This window comes from Dipteris shenzhenensis, chromosome 4, assembly GCF_047967505.1.
Source record: "Dipteris shenzhenensis isolate YYH24624 ecotype China chromosome 4, Dip_SZ_1.0, whole genome shotgun sequence".
Lineage (NCBI taxonomy): Eukaryota > Viridiplantae > Streptophyta > Polypodiopsida > Gleicheniales > Dipteridaceae > Dipteris > Dipteris shenzhenensis.
In genome coordinates this window covers 52,338,312-52,360,617 of record NC_141599.1, presented here as the reverse complement: position 1 = coordinate 52,360,617, position 22,306 = coordinate 52,338,312, and the positions used below count along the sequence as shown (strand labels likewise).

The 22,306-nt window shown below is 41.3% G+C and overlaps 1 pseudogene across 1 annotated transcript; it reads left to right on the top strand.

Moving 5' to 3' along the window:
* The first annotated feature begins 1,924 nt into the window (after positions 1 to 1,924).
* LOC147903019 (pentatricopeptide repeat-containing protein At3g03580-like) lies at positions 1,925 to 6,386 on the top strand (annotated as a pseudogene). The gene is made up of 3 exons (XR_015540913.1): positions 1,925 to 2,652; positions 2,827 to 2,931; positions 3,061 to 6,386. The product of XR_015540913.1 is annotated as a pentatricopeptide repeat-containing protein At3g03580-like (transcript).
* Positions 6,387 to 22,306: the final 15,920 nt, after the last annotated feature.

Here is a 22,306-nt window from a genome sequence, read left to right as displayed (position 1 = left end):
TTGACTAATCATGATTGTTTTTCAGATTCCAACATTCCAACAAAGAAATAGGTGACTTCTCCTCGAGTTGTTGACGTCACAAAGGATACTCCACGTAAGTAGCATGTACGGTCATTTCAATTCTGAAACATATCTGCGCCATTTGTTGCTATGGTCCGCATTAATGCGCTACACCTCCAACACTGGAGGTGACTATTCGAAACGGGGGGATGGCACGTTCCCCTATGATATAAAATTTTTGGAGAGACATGTGCCGGCTCTCCACCATACATTACGTATGGTTTTTTTTTTTTTACTCCTCATCTTGAGCACGCACACTTCTTCGCACATTCTGTTTCCGCAAGGGAACATTACATTTGCTTGGTTCGACCAACATACTAATCATGTCTGCAACACTTTTGTTTTCGAGATGTTTGCAGCCTCCAAACGAGTCTCTTCTCCTAAAGGTACGCACAACAAAATGTATTTGCTTGATTCAATTTATTTTATCAATTCTTTCACCTTCTAAGGATAGAGGTTCAGTCCATTTTGTTTTTCCTGTTGCATTTAGACAAAACCACGTGAGTGAAATTGTAGCATGCTTGATTCAATTTATTTTATCAATTCTTTCACCTTCTAAAGATAGATGTTCAGTCCATTTTGTTTTTCCTGTTGCGTTTAGACAAAACCACGTGAGTGAAATTGTAGCAAAGTTTCGGATGGTTTTTATTATTAATCCATGTAGGTGTTTAAACCCGAACATAAGACATCGATTCATGTCACGATGTAGAAATGACCACCGGAAACTCCTTCGAACATGACCATTCGTCTACACTCAGAGCAGCCAGAGATCGAGCTATTCAACTTGATATAACATCAAGAAAGATGTCCTTGAGGCCAGCTACGTCATCGTGGTTGACCATCGCAGATAGATACAAGCAATGGGTTAGTAATTGCGCGGCTATTTTCTCTAGCCTTCAAATCTGCAGTGTCTGTGGCATAACCACGCTAGTGTCTGCAAACCAAAGGATCGTTTCTTCGCAAGGCATAGGGATCTCAAGCCACACCGCCGCACTCGGAAACATGATACTTTTGGATGCCTGCGAGAATATGGGCATGCAAGTGACTTACTGGAAATGCCAAAGCTGCACACGAGATGCCCAACGGAGCAGATACATTGTGCGGCTGATGCCACAGTACTCTCGGCAGTTGCTTAAAACAAACCACCTCCACACGCAACTGCTAAGCATCATAGATGTATCCATTTCAGTTACCACGACTGCAAATGCGATTGCTCGTGGCACACTCGATCGAAGGTCACTTCTAGACAATCCTCTGATATCTTGGCGAAACGTCCCACTAAGCTCGGCTCAAGAAATCGTGACGAACGAGCTGTCAGGTGTGCTCGCATACAACATCGAGAACAATCCAATATTGCGCAAGTACAATTCTTTAGCAGAGCGTGCGGACATCAAGTCGTATCAAACGCCGCTACAGTACACACCCTTGTTAAAAGATCCGTTCGCAGAGACTTTCTACTACGTGGGTGTTGAGGAGATCAAGGTTGGAGGAACTCCGCTATCTATTCCTGCTCGGAGATTGATGGCAAAGGAAACGGAGTAACCATAGCCGAGTCTCGAACGAGATTTTGGAATGAGCCGCGCCCAGTTTGCACAGCCAGCATGTGAGGTTATCCGCGCTTACAGTCTGTACAATATCCTTTAACATATCTTGTTGCGGATCTGAATTTTGTGTTACAATGTTACTTGACCTCCACTTCCTAGAGTTTTCAACGACTCTTACTCCTCAAGACAACTATTTTAGAGATAAGTTACTGGCATCAAATGTTTGGAAAGAGTGACTCCGAGCTTGCCTTCCTCGTGCAGTTCAGGTCATAGACGCCGTCATTGCAGACGTGCCGCTTCAGAAATCGCCTGCCTGCGGGACAAGCGCTGGCTTCGATTGCGGATGATCGACCTCAACCTCCAGCTCTGTGCCCTGTTGCGAAGCTCTCCAAGGGCGTTGCTACTCTGGGGATAAGAAAAAGGCGAAGAAGCTTGTGTTTTGTGAGAGAATGGGTCCTAAGGCATGTGGCTGAGAGGGAGGAGGGACAACAGAGCATGTGGGCGATGCAGACGAGGAGGAGAAAGAGGAAGAGGAAGAGCATACAAGCCAAACGATAACAGCTCCCCTGGAGCTGAAAGGCACGATAGAGAGTCCAAACGAGGTTTCGTGCGGGACGAATAGGGCTGGAAGAAGAAGGAGAAGAGGATTAATTCCTCCCACTCCCCGCCATCTCTAGACATAGTATTCCCTTCGCACCAGACAAAACACTCTTCTGCTCTTACATACCGGCTGTTGGAGACGTAAAACAGCACGAACAAACAGGCAAACGGGTAAACGACAACAAAAACGAAAAATCACCTAGAAAAGGAGACCAGCAAGTCGGATTTTTACAAGCAACTCGACTTTTCTTCAAAGTAATCCACAACCAAACGAGCTACAATTTAAAAAGCGAACACTGCTAACGAACGAAAGACGAGACGACAGAGAAGAAGATGCAAGAAGAAAGAAGAAACAACGAACCCTCTTTCTAGATATCAAACCCGCTTTAGACGGGGCAATGTTCTCGTTGCTACAGCCTACGCCTAGTGTTAAAATTTATAATTGCAGGTACTCAAGGCTAATGATTTTTTACATACTATGCGGGCTTGAGAGCATGCATGAAAGATTGAGGTGATGCGCTTTTAATACATCTTGGTATTGATTAATGCTCGGTTGATTTGCGATTGAGATGGGAAGTAACGGCGTCTCCTCAAATAGATAAACCACTTCACTGTGCGGCAGTGTTCAGATGAAGATGTATACTCAGTCTCACTACACTCTAGATAGCGCGCGGCTTCAGGCCATCAAGCTCTCCCCGCAGGACAGTGGAGGAATTTTTCCGTTCAGGTACTCGTATTTTGAAACGATCATTTTCTCCGTTTTCTGTTGCCGAGTGGGGAAATGGGTTTTTTCTTGGTGCAATTGGTTTTCGTTGTGCTCATGCTTTTCGCTGGGACCGAGCGTTTATGGAAGCAGTTCTTCACAGATCCCTCCCAGTGGCGGGACAACCGAGAGAGCAAAGAGTGTGAACTGAACGTTATGCACAGGCAACGTTTTAGATGGCGAGTCTGACGAGTCTGTTATGAAGCTCCACAACAGACAAGCCCAAGATGGAGTCGCCATGGACAGATCGCCATCACAATCCAAGTTGGGCAAAAAATACGCTTGAAAACAAGGCCAAAGATCAGGCCCAAGACCGTGTCTTTGTGGAGGAGTGTGGCTTCATGTCTGGATTAAAGGTGAATGTATCTAAGCCACAAAAGGTGCTCGAGAAGAGTAGCTGTGAAACGTATAGCTTAGAAGAGGCACTCGCTTCTATGGAACAAATGCTCCAGCTGCCTTCGGTACAGAACCTTACATGCATCTTGCATAAGTGTAGAACATTGAAAAATCTAGGATATACCAAGCGCTTGTATGCCTACATGTGCAAAAGAGGGCTGGAAGATCATACTCTTGGGAATTATCTAGTCACAATGTTGGTCCATGTTGGAAGCATGTGCGATGCTCAGCAGGTTTTCAACAAATTGGTTGATCGGAATGTGTATTCTTGGACTTCTCTCATCTCTGGTTATATTGAATGTGGGGAATCACAGCACGCCCTCAACCTCTACCAGAAAATGCAACAGGATTTTGTAAATCCTGATAACTATACCTTTGCAGCTATTCTCAAGGCTTGTGCTAGGCTGAAAAATGCAGATAGAGGCCGAGAAATACACGCAGAGATTGCCATAAAGGGGCTGGAAAGAGATCTTTTTGTTGGCAACAGCTTGGTGGATATGTATGCCAAATGTGGCTCACTTGCAGAAGCACAAGAAGCGCTTGACAAGCTGCCAGTTCGAAATGAGATCTCGTGGAATGCACTAATGGCAGGATATGCAGAGCATGGGCTTGGTGTGGAAGCTTTGAACTGTTTTGATCTAATGCAACTGGAGGGTCTCTCTCCAAGTATTGTCACATTTTTTTGCAGCTTGAAAGCTAGTGGAAGCATAGGAGCCATAGACAAGGGCCGAGAAATACATGCCGAGATTGCCAGAAAGGGACTGGAAAGATATCTTTTTGTTGGCAATACCTTGGTGGATATGTATGGCAAATGTGGCTCGCTTGTGGAAGCACATGAAGCGTTTAACAAACTGCCAGTTCGAAGCGAGGTCTCGTGGAATGCACTAATGGCAGGATATGTGCAGCATGGGCTTGGCAAGGAAGCTCTGAACTGTCTTAAACAGATGCAACTGGAGGGTTTCTCTCCAGATGCTGTCACTTTTGTATGCAGCTTGAAGGCTTGTGGCAGCATTGGAACCATAGACAAGGCCCGAGTAATACACACCGAGATTGCCAGAAAGGGGCTGGAAAGACATCTTTCTGTTGGCAGTACCTTGGTGGATACTTATGCCAAATGTGGCTCGCTTGCAGAATCATGGGAAGCGTTTGAGAAGCTGCCAATTAGAAATGAGGTTTCATGGAATGCACTTATGACAGGATATGCTGAAGATGGGCTTGGTGAGGAAGCATTGAACTGTCTTGAACAGATGAAACTGGAGGGTCTCTCTCCAGATGCTGTCACATTTGTTTGCAGCTTGAAAGCTTGTGGCACCATAGGAGCCATAGACAAGGGCAGGGTGATACATGCTGAGATTGCCAGAAAGGGGCTGGAAAGACACCTTTGTGTTGGCAACACCTTGGTGGATATGTATGCAAAATGTGGCTCGCTTGGAGAAGCACAACAAATGTTTGACAAGCTGCCAGTTAGAAACGAGGTCTCATGGACTGCACTAATGGCAGGATATGCCGAGCATGGGCTTGGTGAGGACGCACTGACCTATCTCAAACAGATGCAACTGGAGGGTCTCTCTCCAAATGCTGTCACATTTGTTTGCAGCTTGAAAGCCTGTGGCAGCATAGGAGCCATAGACAAGGGCCGAGAAATACACGTGGAGATTGCTAGAAAGGGGCTGGAGAGAGATCTGTTTGTTGGCTGCACCTTGGTGGATATGTATACCCAATGTGCTGCACTTACAGAAGCACGGGAAGCGTTCGATAAACTGCCAGTTCAAGATGTAGTCTTATGGAATGCACTAATGACAGGATATGCCCAGTTAGGAGAAAGTGAATTTTTTTTCAATATGCTTGAGAGGATGAGAGGAGAAGGGGTAAAGCCTGATGGGGTCACATTCTCTAATGTGCTTACTGTTTGCAGTCACACGGGTCTAGTGGATAAGGGCCAGAAGTACTTTGACGCCATGAGCACAGACTATGGCATCACTCCAACTATTGAGCACCACACTGGCATGGTTGATCTCCTTGGCCGTGCAGGCCAATTAGCTGAGGCGGTAGCAATGGTGAAGAGGATGCCTTTCCATCCTAACATTGTGGTGTGGCATGCAGTGTTGGGTGCTTGTCGAAAGTGGGGTAATGTGGAGCTTGGAAGGCTGGCCTTCGAACATGCAGTGCAATTGGATGAAAAGGATGCTGCAGCTTATGTCTTAATGTCTAACATCTATGCAGATGCTGACATGCAAGAGGAAGAGAAGAGGGTAGAGGCAATGAGAGTGAAAGAACAAGCATGGAAGAAGCCAAGACAGAGTTGGTGGGCTCATATTGGTGGTATTGTACATTCACCTCTTTCCCTCAAAATAAGGAAGCGTATGTCCCAGTTTTGCATTGGGTGTCACCTGACTTATCCTTTGCTGCAAAGAAAGATGGGTTATGTAGGCACAATGAGCAGGCTTTTGTGAATGCTGTAATCAATTTACCCAAGGGATACCCGTAAGCGTTGCCAAGAATCTCTTGGTTTGTAAGGACTGTCGCACTGCACCCATATCAAAGGTTAGGCAGCACATGTCCCGGACTCCAAACAGAAGATTTGGTTGTGCTTCATTTTATTTGGATGGGCTTTTGTTTCATGGTGGTATTGCATCTGAATGTGCTTGTCATTGTCAAGTTTCTCATGTTTGTTTTGCAACGTGTTTGCTCGGAAGGCCTTCAGGCTGTTGTTGCAAGGGGTTTGCTATACCAAAAGCAAAAGCAACAGCTTCAGCACCAGCAAGGTTCATGAAGCATATTGGCAACTAAATGCTGGAGCCCACATATGACTTGCAAAATGCTTGTGAAGAGTGATGCGCAGAGATGAGGGGACTTCTGAAAGCTAAGCGAAGGCTATCTCAAATTCTCTCATGAGCAATTGTTCTTGCAATTTTGGTTTCCCCCTTGTAATCCTCCAGAGCTGTTTCGTCCTGAAACATAGAGGCATGGGTAGATTGCTCTTGGTCTGCTTTTCTCCAGTTTGCTTGGTGGTAGGCTGCTCCCATGACCATTATTATGGCATGTTCTTTGAAATCCTCCCTATAAATTCCATATGAGGTGCTTCTTATGTATATCCTTTGTTGACAATGGGTTTGGCTATTTTCAGTGATCACCAAAAGAGAGCAGAGTGGCTGATGTATAAGCTGACACTTCAAAGGCCCTTTCAAGAAATCAATGTATTTTTTTGTAAAGAGTTCTATTCTTCTTTGTTGGGACTAGAATTCCAATTCTTGCGCCCATAGTTGCACGAAATGCCGTTTTGGTGACCTGGTTTCAGGTTGCCGAAACGGCACGTGTTTCAAAACTGCGAAAGACCATTGCGAAAGCCTGCACTTTTTCCCATGATACAATACTGAATATACTTTGGCAGCTGGCTGCTTTTTTTAAAAACATGATTCATGATCATGGATGCTACTATGGGTGCTTTTATTTTTATAATACGTCACTTGGCATGAATCAGGATAATGGATGCTTTTAACTGGTGCAGTTCTAAACTATAATCCGTTTCAGATTGTTGTTAGTTGACTGTTGAATCATCATTCATGAATGATAGATAGACCATGGAATCATAGATGTTGAAGCATGCTGCATGAGTCGACTTAATGCTAAATAGCATAATTTGTCACTCTAAGCACTATAAAAATAATTGTATTATGTATAGAAGTTTTATTTTTACGCAACCTAAGTTTTCCCCCGTTTTGGTTTTGGCTGGCAACCATGCTTGTGCCATGGGTGCACTATGATTCTCATGTATAGCGAGCTCTAGAAAAGCTTGTGATGTAGCACAGGCTGGCAACTCCAACAATGAAGCAGTACATAAGCATCGGCCACGCTTTAAGAGACACTAGCAACCATTTGCAGTAGAATAACAGCACAACAGGCTACTCCAAACAATGAAGCAGGAGCTGCAGTGAGAGCCACCTAAGCATGGCACAGCTGAGCAGCAAAGCATAGCACTCACCCCACTCTAGCAACAAGCATTGAGTTACAAGCATAACAGGAATGGGTGTCAACAGCCCGGCGACAAATCATTTAGCAAGCCTTAGAGGATCTAGGACTTATGGTAAAGGTTTTGCAAAAGCCAATGTAGTCATAAGGCAAGCTGTGGAACAGCTTTCAAAGGCAATTATGAAGAATAAGATGTCGAGCAATAGTAGCAGCTCATAGAAAGTTTGTCTAAACAGCCCTAGATCATATTTACTATGGCTTCACCTCTGCAGTCTTGAGATTGTCATCCTGATATGATAAAACTAGAACCATGTGTCATTACTTGTGTTGGAAAACATGGGGTAGAAGAGATGCATCTTGGAAGAGAAGTGAGAACACAAGATGCAAACCAAAAAGTGTTGTTCTCATTGATTGTGAGAGAGGTGACTCTCTCTTATAGAAATGGGGAGAGGGTGGCCTAGGTCATAGGCACCTTCCCTACATCAATGGCAATCAGCCCCTACATCATAGGAACTGGCTAAATCAAAGGAACCTCCCATGTGGGGGCCTTTGTACTTACATCATCACTTATGTCATGGTCTAGACACCTCATAGCACTAGGTGTGCTTCTACTACATACACACACACACATGTGACTCCCCTAGATGCACACATGCACCTTAGTGCAAGCCCTTGATCACATTTATCCCAACATACCCCCCCTCAAGGGTTTGCCTCGAGCTATGCCAAGGATTCATCTAGTCACATAGTTTCTCATGCCATCTCAAGGTGGTCAAGGATAAATCTATGGCTAAGATCTCATGCTAGCAAAGGTGCCCAAGGGTCAAGGTTTACAAAAATGGGATAGATCAAACACACATATCACATGGCCTACATCATATGGTGACTAGAGGTGATTTACAAAAGACACAACACAACATTCTTTTTGGAGTATATTCCAGGCAGAGAACCTCAAAATTTCACTAAGTGATGATAAACAAAATTTCAGAGACAGAGTGCTCAAAAGGCATAGTCCTATTCTTCTACCACAAAGTTTGATTGTGCATTTGTTGAAGTACTTTTCTCAATCATATTTGCCTTGGCATTCTTTGTAAATGCTTAATCTTCTTCAAGCTTTCTAGTGTCCAAAAGTGATGTCTCTTGTTGAAGAGAATCACAAGCAATATGAGTATCATCCTTCATCTGAACTTTGAAGAAGCCTTCAATGTTGATTGGCTTGGTTAGTCATATTGTTGTTTGGGATAGCTATCTTGTATGTCTTAGTTTGAATGGTTTTTGGCTTAGTTCTTGAATTGTTTTCATATGGTCAAGGTTGCCTTTTTTGTAGTGTTTTAGGTGGCCTTCATCCTTTCCATTTTGATTTTCGTGCACCTTTGTGCTTTCTCTCTCATGGTCTTTAGTAGAGCAATAACCTTTTTTTTTGCTTTCTCCTTTTTAATCTACGTCAGTTTTTTGGGACATTGCATGCTCTCTCTAAGGGTTTTTAAAACCTTTCTCCATGTAATCGTCTCTCTCTCTCTCTCTCTCTCTCTCTCTCTCTCTCTCTCTCTACTATTGGCAGTAGTGTCTTCCTATTTTCTCGAAAATTCTTGTTTCCCTACTTGTTAGTAAAAGTGATATTAGAGAAAAGTGTCCATATTCCCTCCTCACTATCCATGTACGATAGCATGTTCTAACCCTATAACTCCTACAATCTACCCTACAACCCTATGACGTACCCTACAACCTACCCTCACTACCGTGAACTCCTAGATTAGACTTTACATTCCTTGAGACCCTTGATCCATAAGGAGACAAGATTTCCACTCGTCAACCCTATCCCCATATTTGAACCTTATAATCTTATAACCTTACAATTCCTTCTTACCCTTAAAACTCCTGGAGGTGAACCCCTCCATAAAGACAATTCTTTTTCATCACTAAAGTTATTGTAAGAATTGCTTTCGATGCTTAATCCCACATCTCTAGCCGGAGTACGAATTGAGGCCCTATGCTATAACTATGATCGCTTTACTACAACAAACAGGCAAACAAATTTGTACATGGCCAAAATCTTAGACAAATAGTGGAAACATGTATGCATTGTTGTTACCAAGAGATCGTTGCCTTAAGCAAAAACGGGTCATGTGTAGGCTTGCTAAAGAAGGAAACTTAAACAAAATGATCATGGATAAATGAATCATAGGAAAAGGATTGGGAATAATGGATAGATTATATTCTAATTCAAAAGCTTGGTACACATGAAAATCCACTACCATCAGCCATCACAAGATATTGAACAAGAAGATATTTCATGTTTCAATCAAGGATCAAATTTTGACAACATATGGGAAGATTATTCAAAAGTTCCAACACAATAGTCAAATATTTAAGAAAGTACCAACCTCCATCCTTGAATATCCACATCTATATCAAATGTTAAATAATTTATGAAGTCTTATGAATACGATTATACTTTTTAGCAAATTGCAACTTTCCAAAAGAATAATAAAGTTTATAGGCAAAGCAATGTGTTTTAGTTCAATGATTTTATCACTAAGTTCTCGTCTGCTATTTCATTTAGGCTTGATCAGAATAGGAGGAAAATAGCCATTGCTCACATCTCCAAAAGGCCACCTTTTCTCAATAGTTTTAACTCTTTTCATATCAAGGTACAACCATAAGAGGGAGATAAATTGCACTCTATGTAAATACTTCCATAATTTAATAACAATGCTTAGTTACATACTACTTTAAATTTTGTATTTTTAAATATTAAAAATTTTCTTTTTTTTTTATAATTCCCTTCTACTTATATATGCTAAGCGTTTTGTAATGCACGTCTACATATACATGCTAAGAAACTTAACGGGGGGTATCAGAATGGCGTATATGGCACCATATACTAAGTTCTAGAGAGGAGCCTAAAGGTCACATGGGGAAACCCTAACTATAAAGGAAAAGAGGTGGGTCTTAGCATGTGAAGGTGATAAGAAAATCACAGTCTAGAACAATGCTTCCAGCTTGTTTTCTCAACACAAAACAAATGAAAAATCAATGTTTAAATATCAACATATTTCAAAAGGTGGTTATAGGATTGAGAGATCTCAACAACAGAAGCAGAATGGAAGAGGGTGAGAGAAAGGGAGAGCCATCTCCACTTTCACCATAACCCAAAAAGATGCATTTCCTAGACTTAGGATCTAGCTTCTTCCGAAGCACTTTTGGCACATGTGCATATGCCTATGCCTCACACCCAAATATACGCAAATGAGAGTAAGAGGGCTTCTTGCCACTCCATGCCTCTTCAGGAATACCACCATCCAAACTCTTGCTAGGTGATCTATTGATCACATGCACTGCAGTCTTCATTGCCTCAGTACAAAAACCACCAGAAATACTTGCATTGGAAAGCATACATTGCAACCTTTTTGAATGGTGCGGTTCATCTATTGTGCAACTAGATTCTGCTCTGGAGTACGAGGGGACGTGAGCTCCTTCTTGATCCCACGTGTATCACAAAAGTGATGAAAGTCATGAGAGATATACTCTCCACCATTATCAGTCCGTAGGCATTTAAGCGTTCTACCTGACTGATTTTAGCCAACCATTTTTGAAATACCTAAAACACATCGATCTTCCAAGCTATAGCATAAGCCCACACTTTCCTAGTTGCATCATCAATGAATGTCACATAGTATTCCGCCCCGCCTAATGACCGTGTAGGCATGGGACCACGTACGTCTGAATGCACCAAATCAAGCCTTTCAAGCTCTTTCTTTCCCCTTCTTTTATGGGCTGATTTAGTCTACTTCCCATAGAGACAGTGCAGAAAATTCAAAATCAGAAAAACTCAAATGCGGTACATAACCCAAACTCACAAAATTCAAAATTCAAAAAAACTCAAATGCGGTACATAACGCAAACGGCATAAGAGTTTCATTCCATTCTAGCTCATGAGCCCCAACTTGCAATGCCATAAAGAAGTACTTGGCTGCTCGGTTATTGCAACAACATGATCAGACACCCCTGATACATGTAAGGGATACAAAGTCCCATACTTAGCACCCCTGGCCAAAACCATAGAGCCCTTCTAAATTTTCCAACTCTCAAAACCAAAAGTGGTCTGAAAACTAGCATCATCTAGCTGACCAACTAAAATAAGACTCTTGGTCAGCTTAGGCACATGTCTCACATATTTCAAAACAAATGCAGACCCATTTGCAAAAGAAAACTTTATGTCACCTGCTCCCACTATGCCACATGCATAGTTATTTCCAAGATGCACACAACCTGTCTTTCCAATATCATAAGTGGAGAACCATTCCCCATGGGGAGTAATATGGAATGAAGCACCAGAATCCAAAATCCAATCCTGGGAATATGTATCATCTGAAGTGGTACGCACGTCTGCAGGTAGACTAGACATGAAGAGAATGTCATTGTCACTATCATCAGTGACTGCATTAATCTCCTCGATCTTCATGTTTCCTTTGCCCTCCCTTGGACTCTCTTCCTTCTTATTTACACCCCAATTTGCATTCTTTTTCTTATCCTCTTGTTCTCTTTTGAGCTTGTAGCATTCCTTTTTCTTGTGGCCCTTCTTGCCACAGTGGTAACACTCAATGTTCCATGCCCTGGATTTGCTACAAAACTTTCCTCTTTCTTGGGACTTCCCCCTAAAGTATGATCTGCCCCTTTGCACATTTAAGGCTGCATCCTGCTTGTTGCCATCCACAGAATTTCGTCTAATCTCCTCGGCCAGCAAGCTACCCACAACATCATCAAACATCAATACTCCACCAGGTGCAGAGTTACTGACAACTATATGGAAGGTATCCCATGAGGATGGCAATGAACATAAGAGAAATATTGCCTTAGTCTTCCCATCAAAATTCATTTTCTGAGCCTGAAGCTGGCTGAAAATGAAATTGAATTCATTCAAGTGAGAAGCAATGGAGACCCTTTCCTTCATCTGTAGCTCAAACAACCTCTTCATGAGGTAAACTTTATTAGAGGCAATTTCCTTCTCATAAGTGGCACATAATTTCTTCCACAAATCTTCCATAGTCTACTCATTTACTATTGTGAAATATATTGACTCTGCAAGATTAAGTCTAATAATAGAGTTTGCTAATGCATCCAACTCATTCCAATCATCCTTAGACATATCTGTAGGCTTAGCTTCAATCCCTACCAAGGGTTTAATCTACTTCTTTTGAATAAGCAAATCCTTTATCTGTTCTTTTCACAAAGAAAAGTTTGTCCCATCAAAATTTTAATGCTGAAAAACTCCTTTTCAGACATGGAAGAGGATGCCATGATGCAAATGAAACAAAATCCCAAATGCTAGTACCTACAAGAGAGATATTACACCAAATACTAGGTGCACCCAATATGTCTACCTTAATGAAGGATAGTGTCACCAAAACTCAAGGCTCAAAGCACCAAAATGCATCTGACTCATGTGCATATGCTATGCATCCATATGAGCAAATCTGGCCCAAAAGAAAATGTCAACCCACAATGACAAAACAATGGCAAATATAATGCCAATAAGAGCCAAATGCCTCAATCATAAACACCGTCCATGGGCATAAGCATCAATAATGTCTCATCCAAGAGATCATAGCACAACCTATGCACCACTGCAATATGTCAAAGCTATCCCTCAACATAAAATAGCATCTGTGTGCTAAACGTCCATCCAGTAAAGCATCTCACAAGGCAATCTTGGCCTATCAGTGCATCCAACAAGAATCACAATGCATCCAAATGGCCTGTAAAGCATCCATTACAACCCGATGCAAATCACAAATGAGCACACACGGCTCAGATTGCAACCAGAGTAGTCTACATAAGGTATATCCAAGAAATCATGGCCCCACGGCAATGATCGCTAGTGAAAATAGAACTTGGGATGTCTCAAAATGCATAACCAAACTCAGCAATTCCAAGTGATCTGCATAAGGTATATCTAAGAAATCATGGCCCCACGGCAATGATCGCTAGTGAAAATAGAACCTGGGATGTCTCAAAACATGGGCATCACTGCAATATGTCAAAGCTGTCCCTTAGCATAAAATAGCATCTGTGTGCTAAATGTCCATCAATAAAGCATCCCACAAGGCAATCTTGGCCTATCAGTGCATCCAACAAGGATCGCAATGCATCCAAATGGCCTATAAAGCATCCACTACAACCCGATGCAAATCACAAATGAGCATACATGGCTCAGACTGCAACCAGAGTGATCTACATAAGGTATATCCAAGAAATCATGGCCCCACGGCAATGATCGCTAGTGAAAATAGAACCTGGGATATCTCAAAACATGAGCTTCACTGCATAACCAAACTCAGCAAGACAATCCGCAAATATCTCTCTTCTGCCACAACTCCAAAATCTCATCCAAGGTTGGAGTAAGAAGAGCCAGTCAACCCTTGCATTTACTTGCAAAAATGAACCTTAGGAAACTTAACCTTAGCCAAAATGCCACCTGGCAATCATTGAGAAGGTCTTGGAAACTTTGAGAAATTTCCTTCAAAGAGACGACGGAAAAACACAGAGAATCACAACTACCTCGATTCTTCACAGAATAGCAAGCAGCTTTATAGACATATGTTTCAGGCAGTCCTGGATCCAATGGTACAGACAGCTCTGCAAATGGAGGCCCGGATGTTGAGTTTCCACTACATCTACCATGACAATGTCCTCTTTTATCTTTCTAGAAAATAAGACTCTAAGGGCTTGGAAAGCATCAAGGAAGAGGGAATAGAGAAGAAGTATGAAATGCAAGCTAGATGAAGAAGATGAGTGCAAAGAAATAGCTAAGAGAACAATCATAGAAAATATTATATCATTAATACAGAAGGAATCAACATCCTCTTCAAGGAAGATGGATTCTGGGGTAATACAACAAGTGCTTTGTGTGACCGACACATCACAAAGTGTACATAGGTGTAGAATGCAAGCATATCATTGCTTTTAGCTATAAAAGAAACATTAAAAATCCTAAAGAATCCAAAATCTAGTGACGAATCGTTCATCAAAAGAAGTACTCTCATTTGCTTATTGAATGCATATTTAAGAGAGACTGAAATATCCATTGGCCAGTCTCTAGAATTTTAGATATACATCCAAAATGTTTTCATCATGCCCAAGGTGTCTTGTCCTGCAGCAATGAAGTTGGAGAGAAGCTTCCACTGTGTTTATGCAAGCGTCAAGATCCCAAGAGAATTTTTAATGGGGAAGTCAAGGAACTTATTGTCAAGTTTTGGATAGAAAACACTCTCGTCTCTAAACAAAAAGGATATATGTTTACAATGTGTTGATAGAAATCAATACATTCATCATCCAACTCATTTTTTGAGGAATCACAGATAAGTAATTCATCTTTGCATTTTTCTCATATTTAAATGCTTTGTAATGTGCTTATAAAGTCCTTCATGTGCTTATATGTGCTTTTTATTATACTGTCAAGCAATCCTCATATGCTTATATAACATTTTTGTTATACTTTCAAGCAGTCCTCATATGCTTATATAACATTTTCTATTGTGCTTTCAAATAGTTTTCTGTCTATTGTGCTTTTCAGTAGTTTTCTATGTGCCTTCTATTGTGCTTTTGGAAAGACCTCATGTGCTTTGAAGATGTATTCATATGCTTTGCAGCAATACTCATGTGCTTTGAAGCAACCCTCATGTGCTTTTATGTGCTTTCAAACATTTCTCATACGCTTTTAGCATTCCTCAGGTGCTTTTACGTGCTTCCTATTTGCTTTGAGGTAGTCCTCAAGTGCTTTTATGTGCTTTCAATGTGCTTTAAAGCTATCCTCATGTGCTTTCACATTATCATGTTTGTGCTTTAAAAGATCACTCATCTATGCTTTTTATTATGAGTCCCCATGTGATTTCTGAGTGTTTTGAGGCTATCCTCATATGCTTTGAAGAATCCCTCATGTACTATGTGTTTTCTATTGTGCTTTCAAACACATCTAATGTGCTTATAGTATTCCTTATGTGCTTTTACATGCTTCTACTTGCTTGGAAGCCCATCCTCACATTCTCATGTGCTTTCAAAATTCATCATTACTCCACCTATTGTCACAGCACCAGCAACGGGATCCACAGCTACAAAAATAGTTTTTGCACCTGTAGCAAATCCTACCATCACTCGAGCTTAGGTAGAATGGGATAAGAAAGACAAGTACGCCTATCATCTGATCAAGCTGAATGTGCAAGATGTCATGCTAGGACAACTCAACACAGTCAAGACATTGAAAGAAGCATGGGGATATATTTGCAGCTCTCTACGAGTCCAAGAACACATCCAAGATTCTCACCTTGAGAAACCAAATCAACAAGAGTTTTTACAACAGTAGCGAAACCGATCATGCTTATGTACTCCGCATAAAAGACTACAACAATCAATTTGCAGCAGCTGGAGAGACTACGAACCTCGCAGAAATGGTTCAAGTCATTCTAAATGGACTAGGAGAGGGATACGAGGATCTAGTTTAGAGTATTGCCATCCAATAGCAAATTTCGACACTGGAAGAACTTTAGTTAGTTCTAGTTGGTGAAGAACTCAAGACTCAGGAAATTCAAGCACGTAAAGGTCATTCTAATGATCATGCATTCACACCTTCAGTTAGAAGCAGAGGCAGAGGCAGAGGCAAAGGCAGATCATATCAGAGAAGTGGTCATCATCAACAATAAAATCAAAATCAATATCAACATCAGCATCAGCATCATCCTTAGCAGTATCAAAATCAGCAAAGAGGAAATCATTCCAACTGAGGAAGATTTCAAGGACGAGGAAATGCATCCACCAATGTGTCAAACATCTAGTGCAACTACTGTCACAAGTTTGGACACTATGAAAGAGATTGTCACAAGAAGCAGTACGACCAAGGTGGTCAATCTAGCAGCAATCGAGGGAATTTTCGAGGTAGAGGAAATCATCGTGGTGGACATTCTAGTCACAGTCATTTTGCAAATGAACATGGGAATATGTATAAAGATCACTTGCAAAAAAGGAAGAAAGAAAATGTAAACACAAAATACGTAAATCTTGATGAAATCACAAGAGATGAAATTTCAAAGGTTGCAGAAAATGAGAATGAGTGGCAGCAGCAAGAACCTCAAATTCCTCTAGCAACGAAATGATCACATTGAGACACTCAAAAAACTAGACCATCATGTACATTCAAGGGAGAACGCTGCAAGTGCAAGAGTTTAATCAATTTTTGCATTTTCTCACATATTAGCTTTATACGCTCTCTTATTATTTGCTTCTAATCCCTTAGCGGTGCAAGGGTGGCATACTTTACAAAATCATATTCTACTATAGAATTTTCATCACAAAAGTCTAAGAGGATTCACTCTTTGGCACTTGCTGAGAGAATATGAGAAAAACATGTTTATATTATTACAAAAAATATTACAAAATTTTGGCAGCCTTAGGCCTACTAGTCTACTCTAAAAGTTTTATTACAATAATATAAGCAAATTCACCATTAAAAAAATTTTAAATTACAAACTTTTGGTAGCATTGCACCCTATACACAATGGGCTGATTTTGGTGAACCAAAAATGTGTGAAGAAACAATGCAGATAGAAACCAAAAAGGAGTGGGAGTGAGGCATGAAAGAGGAAATGGACTCTTTTCTACAAAACCAGACTTGGGATTTGGTGCTCTTGCCTATGAGAAAAACAACATTGCATAATAAATAGGTTTACAGGGTGAAGGAAGAAGATGGAGGAAAAAGGAGGTACAAGGCAACGCTTGTTGTGAATAGAAGGTATAGATTTTGATAAAATATTATCTCATGTTGTTAAAATGACTTCAATCATAACTATTTTGAGCCTTGTGGCTGTAGAGGACTTGCATCTTGAACAATTAGATGTGAAGATAGCTTTTCTTCATGGAGATTTGGATGAAGAGATCTACATGTAGCCGCCATAGGGATATGAGGTCAAGGAAAAGGAGTTAGTAGATGTCATTCAAACCATTGTGTTTATTCTCAGAAACTAGACAATGACAGATATGGGATCTTGTTATTGTATGCTGATGAAGACATGTTTATTGTAGGCTCTAACATGCAAGATACAAATATGCTCAAGAGGAAGTTGGCAATTATATTTTCAATGAAGGATTTGGGTGCTGCAAAGCAAAACCTTGGCATGAGAATAACAAGAGGTAGGAAAATTTACAAATTAACATTGTCTCACAGTGAGTACATTGAAAAGGTATTGGAAAGATTTGAAGTACAAAATGCAAAACTTGTTTCTACACCTTTGGCTAATCATTTCAAATTATGCAAGGATATATGTCTCAAGACACTGGAGGAGATTGACAATATGTCAAGGGTTCCATATGCATTAGCAATTGGTAGCTTGATGTATGCACTGGTATGCACAAGGCCAGATATTGCATATGCTGTGGGAGTTGTGAGCAAATTTATGAACAATCCAAGTAAAGAACATTGGATGGTTGCAAAGTGGATTCTTAGATATTTGAGAGCCATGACTGCTTATGCACTATGTTTTAAAGGTTCAAACATTTCTCCATTTCTCTAAAAGATATGTTGATTATGATATGGGCAGTGATAAAGATGGAACACCACTGGGTATGTTTTCACTATAAGTGGAACAATAGTAAGCTGGGTTTCAAAGTTGCAAAAGGTTTTTGCACTTTCTACTACAGAAGCTAAATACGTTGAAGTTACAGAGGCTGGTAAAGAGATGATGTGGTTGCAGAGGTTTATGGAGGAGATTGGGAAGAAACAAGAAGATTGCAACTTGTAAAGAATTATGTCTTCCAGCTCATATATCATTTCATCCAATCTATTTTGGAGGATGAATAGTTGAAGTTAGAAAAGATACACGCTAGCCAGAATCTTACATACATGTTGACTAAGGTGGTAACCATGGAGAAGTTGAGTTCTTGCCTAATTTCAATTGGTCTTCAAGAATGAGGAACAATATGAGAGATAGCTAGATCCATAGAATTTCAATAAGTGTAGTAATGGTAGAGTTACTATGATCAATCTCCAAGTGGGAGATTGTTGTATGTGGAGCCTAATCTTTTTTTAGAGGTTTTTATATGTGCTTTGGACCTAGGCATGTTTATAAAGGGGGTTTCTAGAGGAGGCAATGCCCCCCCATAGGACTATTGTCTCGCTGAGGGGTTCCAAGGGGTTCAAGGGAAGCCAAAAATACACAAAAATTGGTGCATGAGTTGTATGGTTAAATTTGAAAGATAAGTGTGTGGCTCATACGGCAGGAGAGAAGTGGATATACTGCTTGTATCTTATATCTTCTCACTTGCTGGATAAGAGAAATGCAAGACTGGCTGTTTCTCTATAAAGATGTAGCCCACACTGGGTGAACCACGTAGACTGGTTTCTCTCCGTCTCTTCCATTTTGTGTGATTTTTGTATTGTGTATTTTACACATTCTGCTTCTCGCATTGTTGCACTGTTATCATAGGTTTCTTCAAAACACATGAGGACTACAGCTTACTAGAAAGAACATAAAAGCACATGAGGAATTCTAAAAGCACATGAGAAATATATGAAAGCACTATAGAAAGCCCCTTGAGGAATACTCATGTGGAGTGCTTCAAAGTACAATCGATGCAATAAAAATCACAATAGAAAGCACATAAAAGCACATGAAGATGCTTCAAAGAGTAGAGCTACTAGTGGTTGGATCGTCTAATGGTCTAGGTGTAGACCCATCGACATACTCCCATTTGTCCTGAAGTACAAGAATGGTCTCCATTTGGTATTTCCATGTACTGTAATTGGAGTTGTCTAACTTAGCAGATGCCTCCGAATTGAGGTTGCGTCAGTGATGGAGGCCAATTGGGCATCCCGTGGAAGAGCAGTCGTTGGCTATGTAGCTCTGCTAGAGGTCGTTGGCAAAGTTGTCACAGGCGTTGCACTCCAGGGTCCATTGGCAGAGTGCGAAGCCTGAGAAACTATCGTGGATGTTCTTGAGGGCGCTTGGTTGGCGCTGGTCACTGAAGATGTCGAAGTTGTTGGATGCTTTGAAGAGACTATGTTTTGACCAGAGATGGCTAGACGCTATGTGAGGAGCCTCCATGTCTGGTTGAGTCTCGGCTATGGAGCTGTCAACGAGTCAAGCTACCAGACACTAAGGCTCGATGGTGCTATGGGGGTGCATTCTAGCGTAGTCAATGTTGATGCAATCCGTGAGCATCGAGGCACTAGAGCCTTTTGCTATGCGGAACGTCCATTGAAGAGGCTAGGCTTTGGAGCTACATAGTCGGCTTGTAGGAGCTATTGTGAGAGCCAAGGAGATTGCAAGAGAGACACAGATTTTTGGGGTGTGGAGCATCTACTATTGTTCGTAGATGAAGGTGGCTGCCATTATGAAGACGGCTAGCTGTATGAAGCATGTTTTGGTTGCTATCAACTAGCTTGCTTGCTATGAGTTGGAGGAGCCTTGTTGCGTGTCACTGGGCCATTGATGGAAGGTTTATTGATGAAGCAAGCGTTGTGAGTCTTTCTTATCATACGATAGTATCTGGATCCCTTGCCATAGATGCGCCGAGTCCTCTGCAAACTGCAGATGCCCATTTCTACCTCACCTTCAATCGTCAAGGTGTTAGATATCAATGCTCCACTCTCATGTAACTACGTGGGAACCAGCTAACTCTACTTGTAAGCCCCCCATATGAGAAGGCATTTGAGTAGCTCGGTTATTTGGTAGGTCCTGGTTTGGACACCAGATGGGGGCCATGTGTGGCCTGATGGCTGGACAGAGTTGGCACATTGCCAACTAGGCTATATGCAAGTGCGGGAAGGCATCCCATGACTGACCGCATTGAGGATAGACAAAGCATTTCTTGGGGCAGCCCAAGTCTCGGGTTACGGGGCCCGTTTGGAGTCCTAGATGATCTCGGATGGTTGTGGGCCGAACAGTGCCCGTAGGTTAGTTCCTCTATTTTATGCCACGGTTCTATCATGTGGTCAGTAGCCTATTTTAGGACCGACCCCTGGTCGATCATTTTGGGCGAACTGGGTCGATCACCCAATTGGGTCCAACCGACTACGACTAGTGGCTATATAAGAGCAAGCCCGTGAAGCCCATTTTATCATTGGCTACAGCAACCCTGATTCCTTAGCATTCAGCCTCCGTCCTCTATTGTTTCCAGCTCACCATCGAAGCTTCTTTCATAGGAGCACATGGCTGGGAGGCAGCGCCATCTATTGTATCAGTTCTACAATAATCAAATTTTTGATTCTCCATACTATCTGGTTTTCTCTCTTGCGTACGAGATCCTGTTATCTGTATGCCCCATGGCGACTTTGGTTGAGCTCTCATGGAGGCTTTCAATTGTTTGAGAAGCTCTTGATCCATGAGACAAGCTTTGGAGTAGAGCCTTAGTCGCAGAAGGGCGTAGAAGAGGGGAGAGGAGAAGAGTGGAGATGAGGAGAGAGGGCACAGCAAGAGAGCACACCACAAGTGACTAATTGTACACTAGATTTAGTTGAAAAAATAGAATATATACAAACCCATTTAGGGTTAGGGTTAGGGGATCTAACCCTTTCCTTTATAGCACTCTATAAGGTTAGTGCTATGCACATATGATGATGTGATGGTGCTATGCACACATGATCACATGATGTTGAGCATGAACTCTCAACATGAACGTCCCCAAATTCACCTTAAACATAGTCTTGAAAATATTTCTTAGGAGGTGTAGCATGAAATGAAGCCCCTAAGTCCACTACCCATGCATCAATGATAGTATCCAATGAAAGAATTAAGGCATCTTGCGACATAGTTTCTGCTATACTTGGTTCTTGCATATTCTCTTATTGTCCATCTTCTTCCGTTTTCTTTCACAACCAATAATCTTTCTTCACGTTTTCTTTCTTCCCACAATGCTAGCACTCTAGGTTCTCTTTGGATTTGGATCTTCTTCTTCTTGACTTGTCATGATGTCTTGGGCTCTTTCCTCTCTCCCTTTGTCTTTCCTTGTTCTCAAGTATTAAAGCATTACCTAATGTTTCACTTATGCTTTTCCATTGCATTTCCTTGCTAAGAAGAACACCACCAACATCATCAAACTTTAAAGTGATTGATATAGAAGCATATTTACTCACATCCATGACCAAACCATCCCAACTTTCTAGAAATGAGCACAATATCAAGAGAGCTCGAATCTCATCATCAAAATTTACTCCTATAGATCTTAGTTGACTTTGTATTTGTATTGAATTGATTCAAATGATCAGCTATAGATCCGCCTTCTAACATCTTTAGATTGAATAAACACTTCATAAGAAATACGTTGTTACAAGCTTTCATACAATGTATCTAGTGTTCTCATCAAGTCCTTTGTTGTCTTTTATTCAAGAATGTTGAAAGCCATTAACACTGCCAAACACAATCGCATTGTCCCTAGTGCCTTTCTACCAAGAACCTACCATTTTTCAACTGGCATACTTGCATGCTTTTTTTCTATCCCACCTAATGGCAAGAAAAGGTCATTTGGTTTTAATAATCCTCAATCTACATCTTCCATTGAACTCCTTGATTTTGAAATTTCCTTCTTCCGCCATTTCCCCACCCAAACCAAAAACTTGCTTTCAAATGAGTCAACTGAGCATTGCTCAAACGAACACTCTAATACTAATTGTTAAGAGCAACATGATAATGGAGTAACAATGCAAGAGGCAGAATGCATAAAATACACAATACCAAAAGCACACAAAATGGAAGATACAAAGAGAGAAGGATATATGTGGTTTACCTAGTGTGGACTACATCCACATAGAAATAGCCAATCCTACATTTTTCTTATCCAGCAAGTGAGAAGATAAAAGATACAAGTAGTATATTCACTGCTAAAACTTGCTATATGAACCACACCCTTATCTTACAAATTTGACCACACAACTCATGCACCAGTTTTCATGTGTTTTTGGCTTCAGGGGTGTTTCCCCCAAACCCCT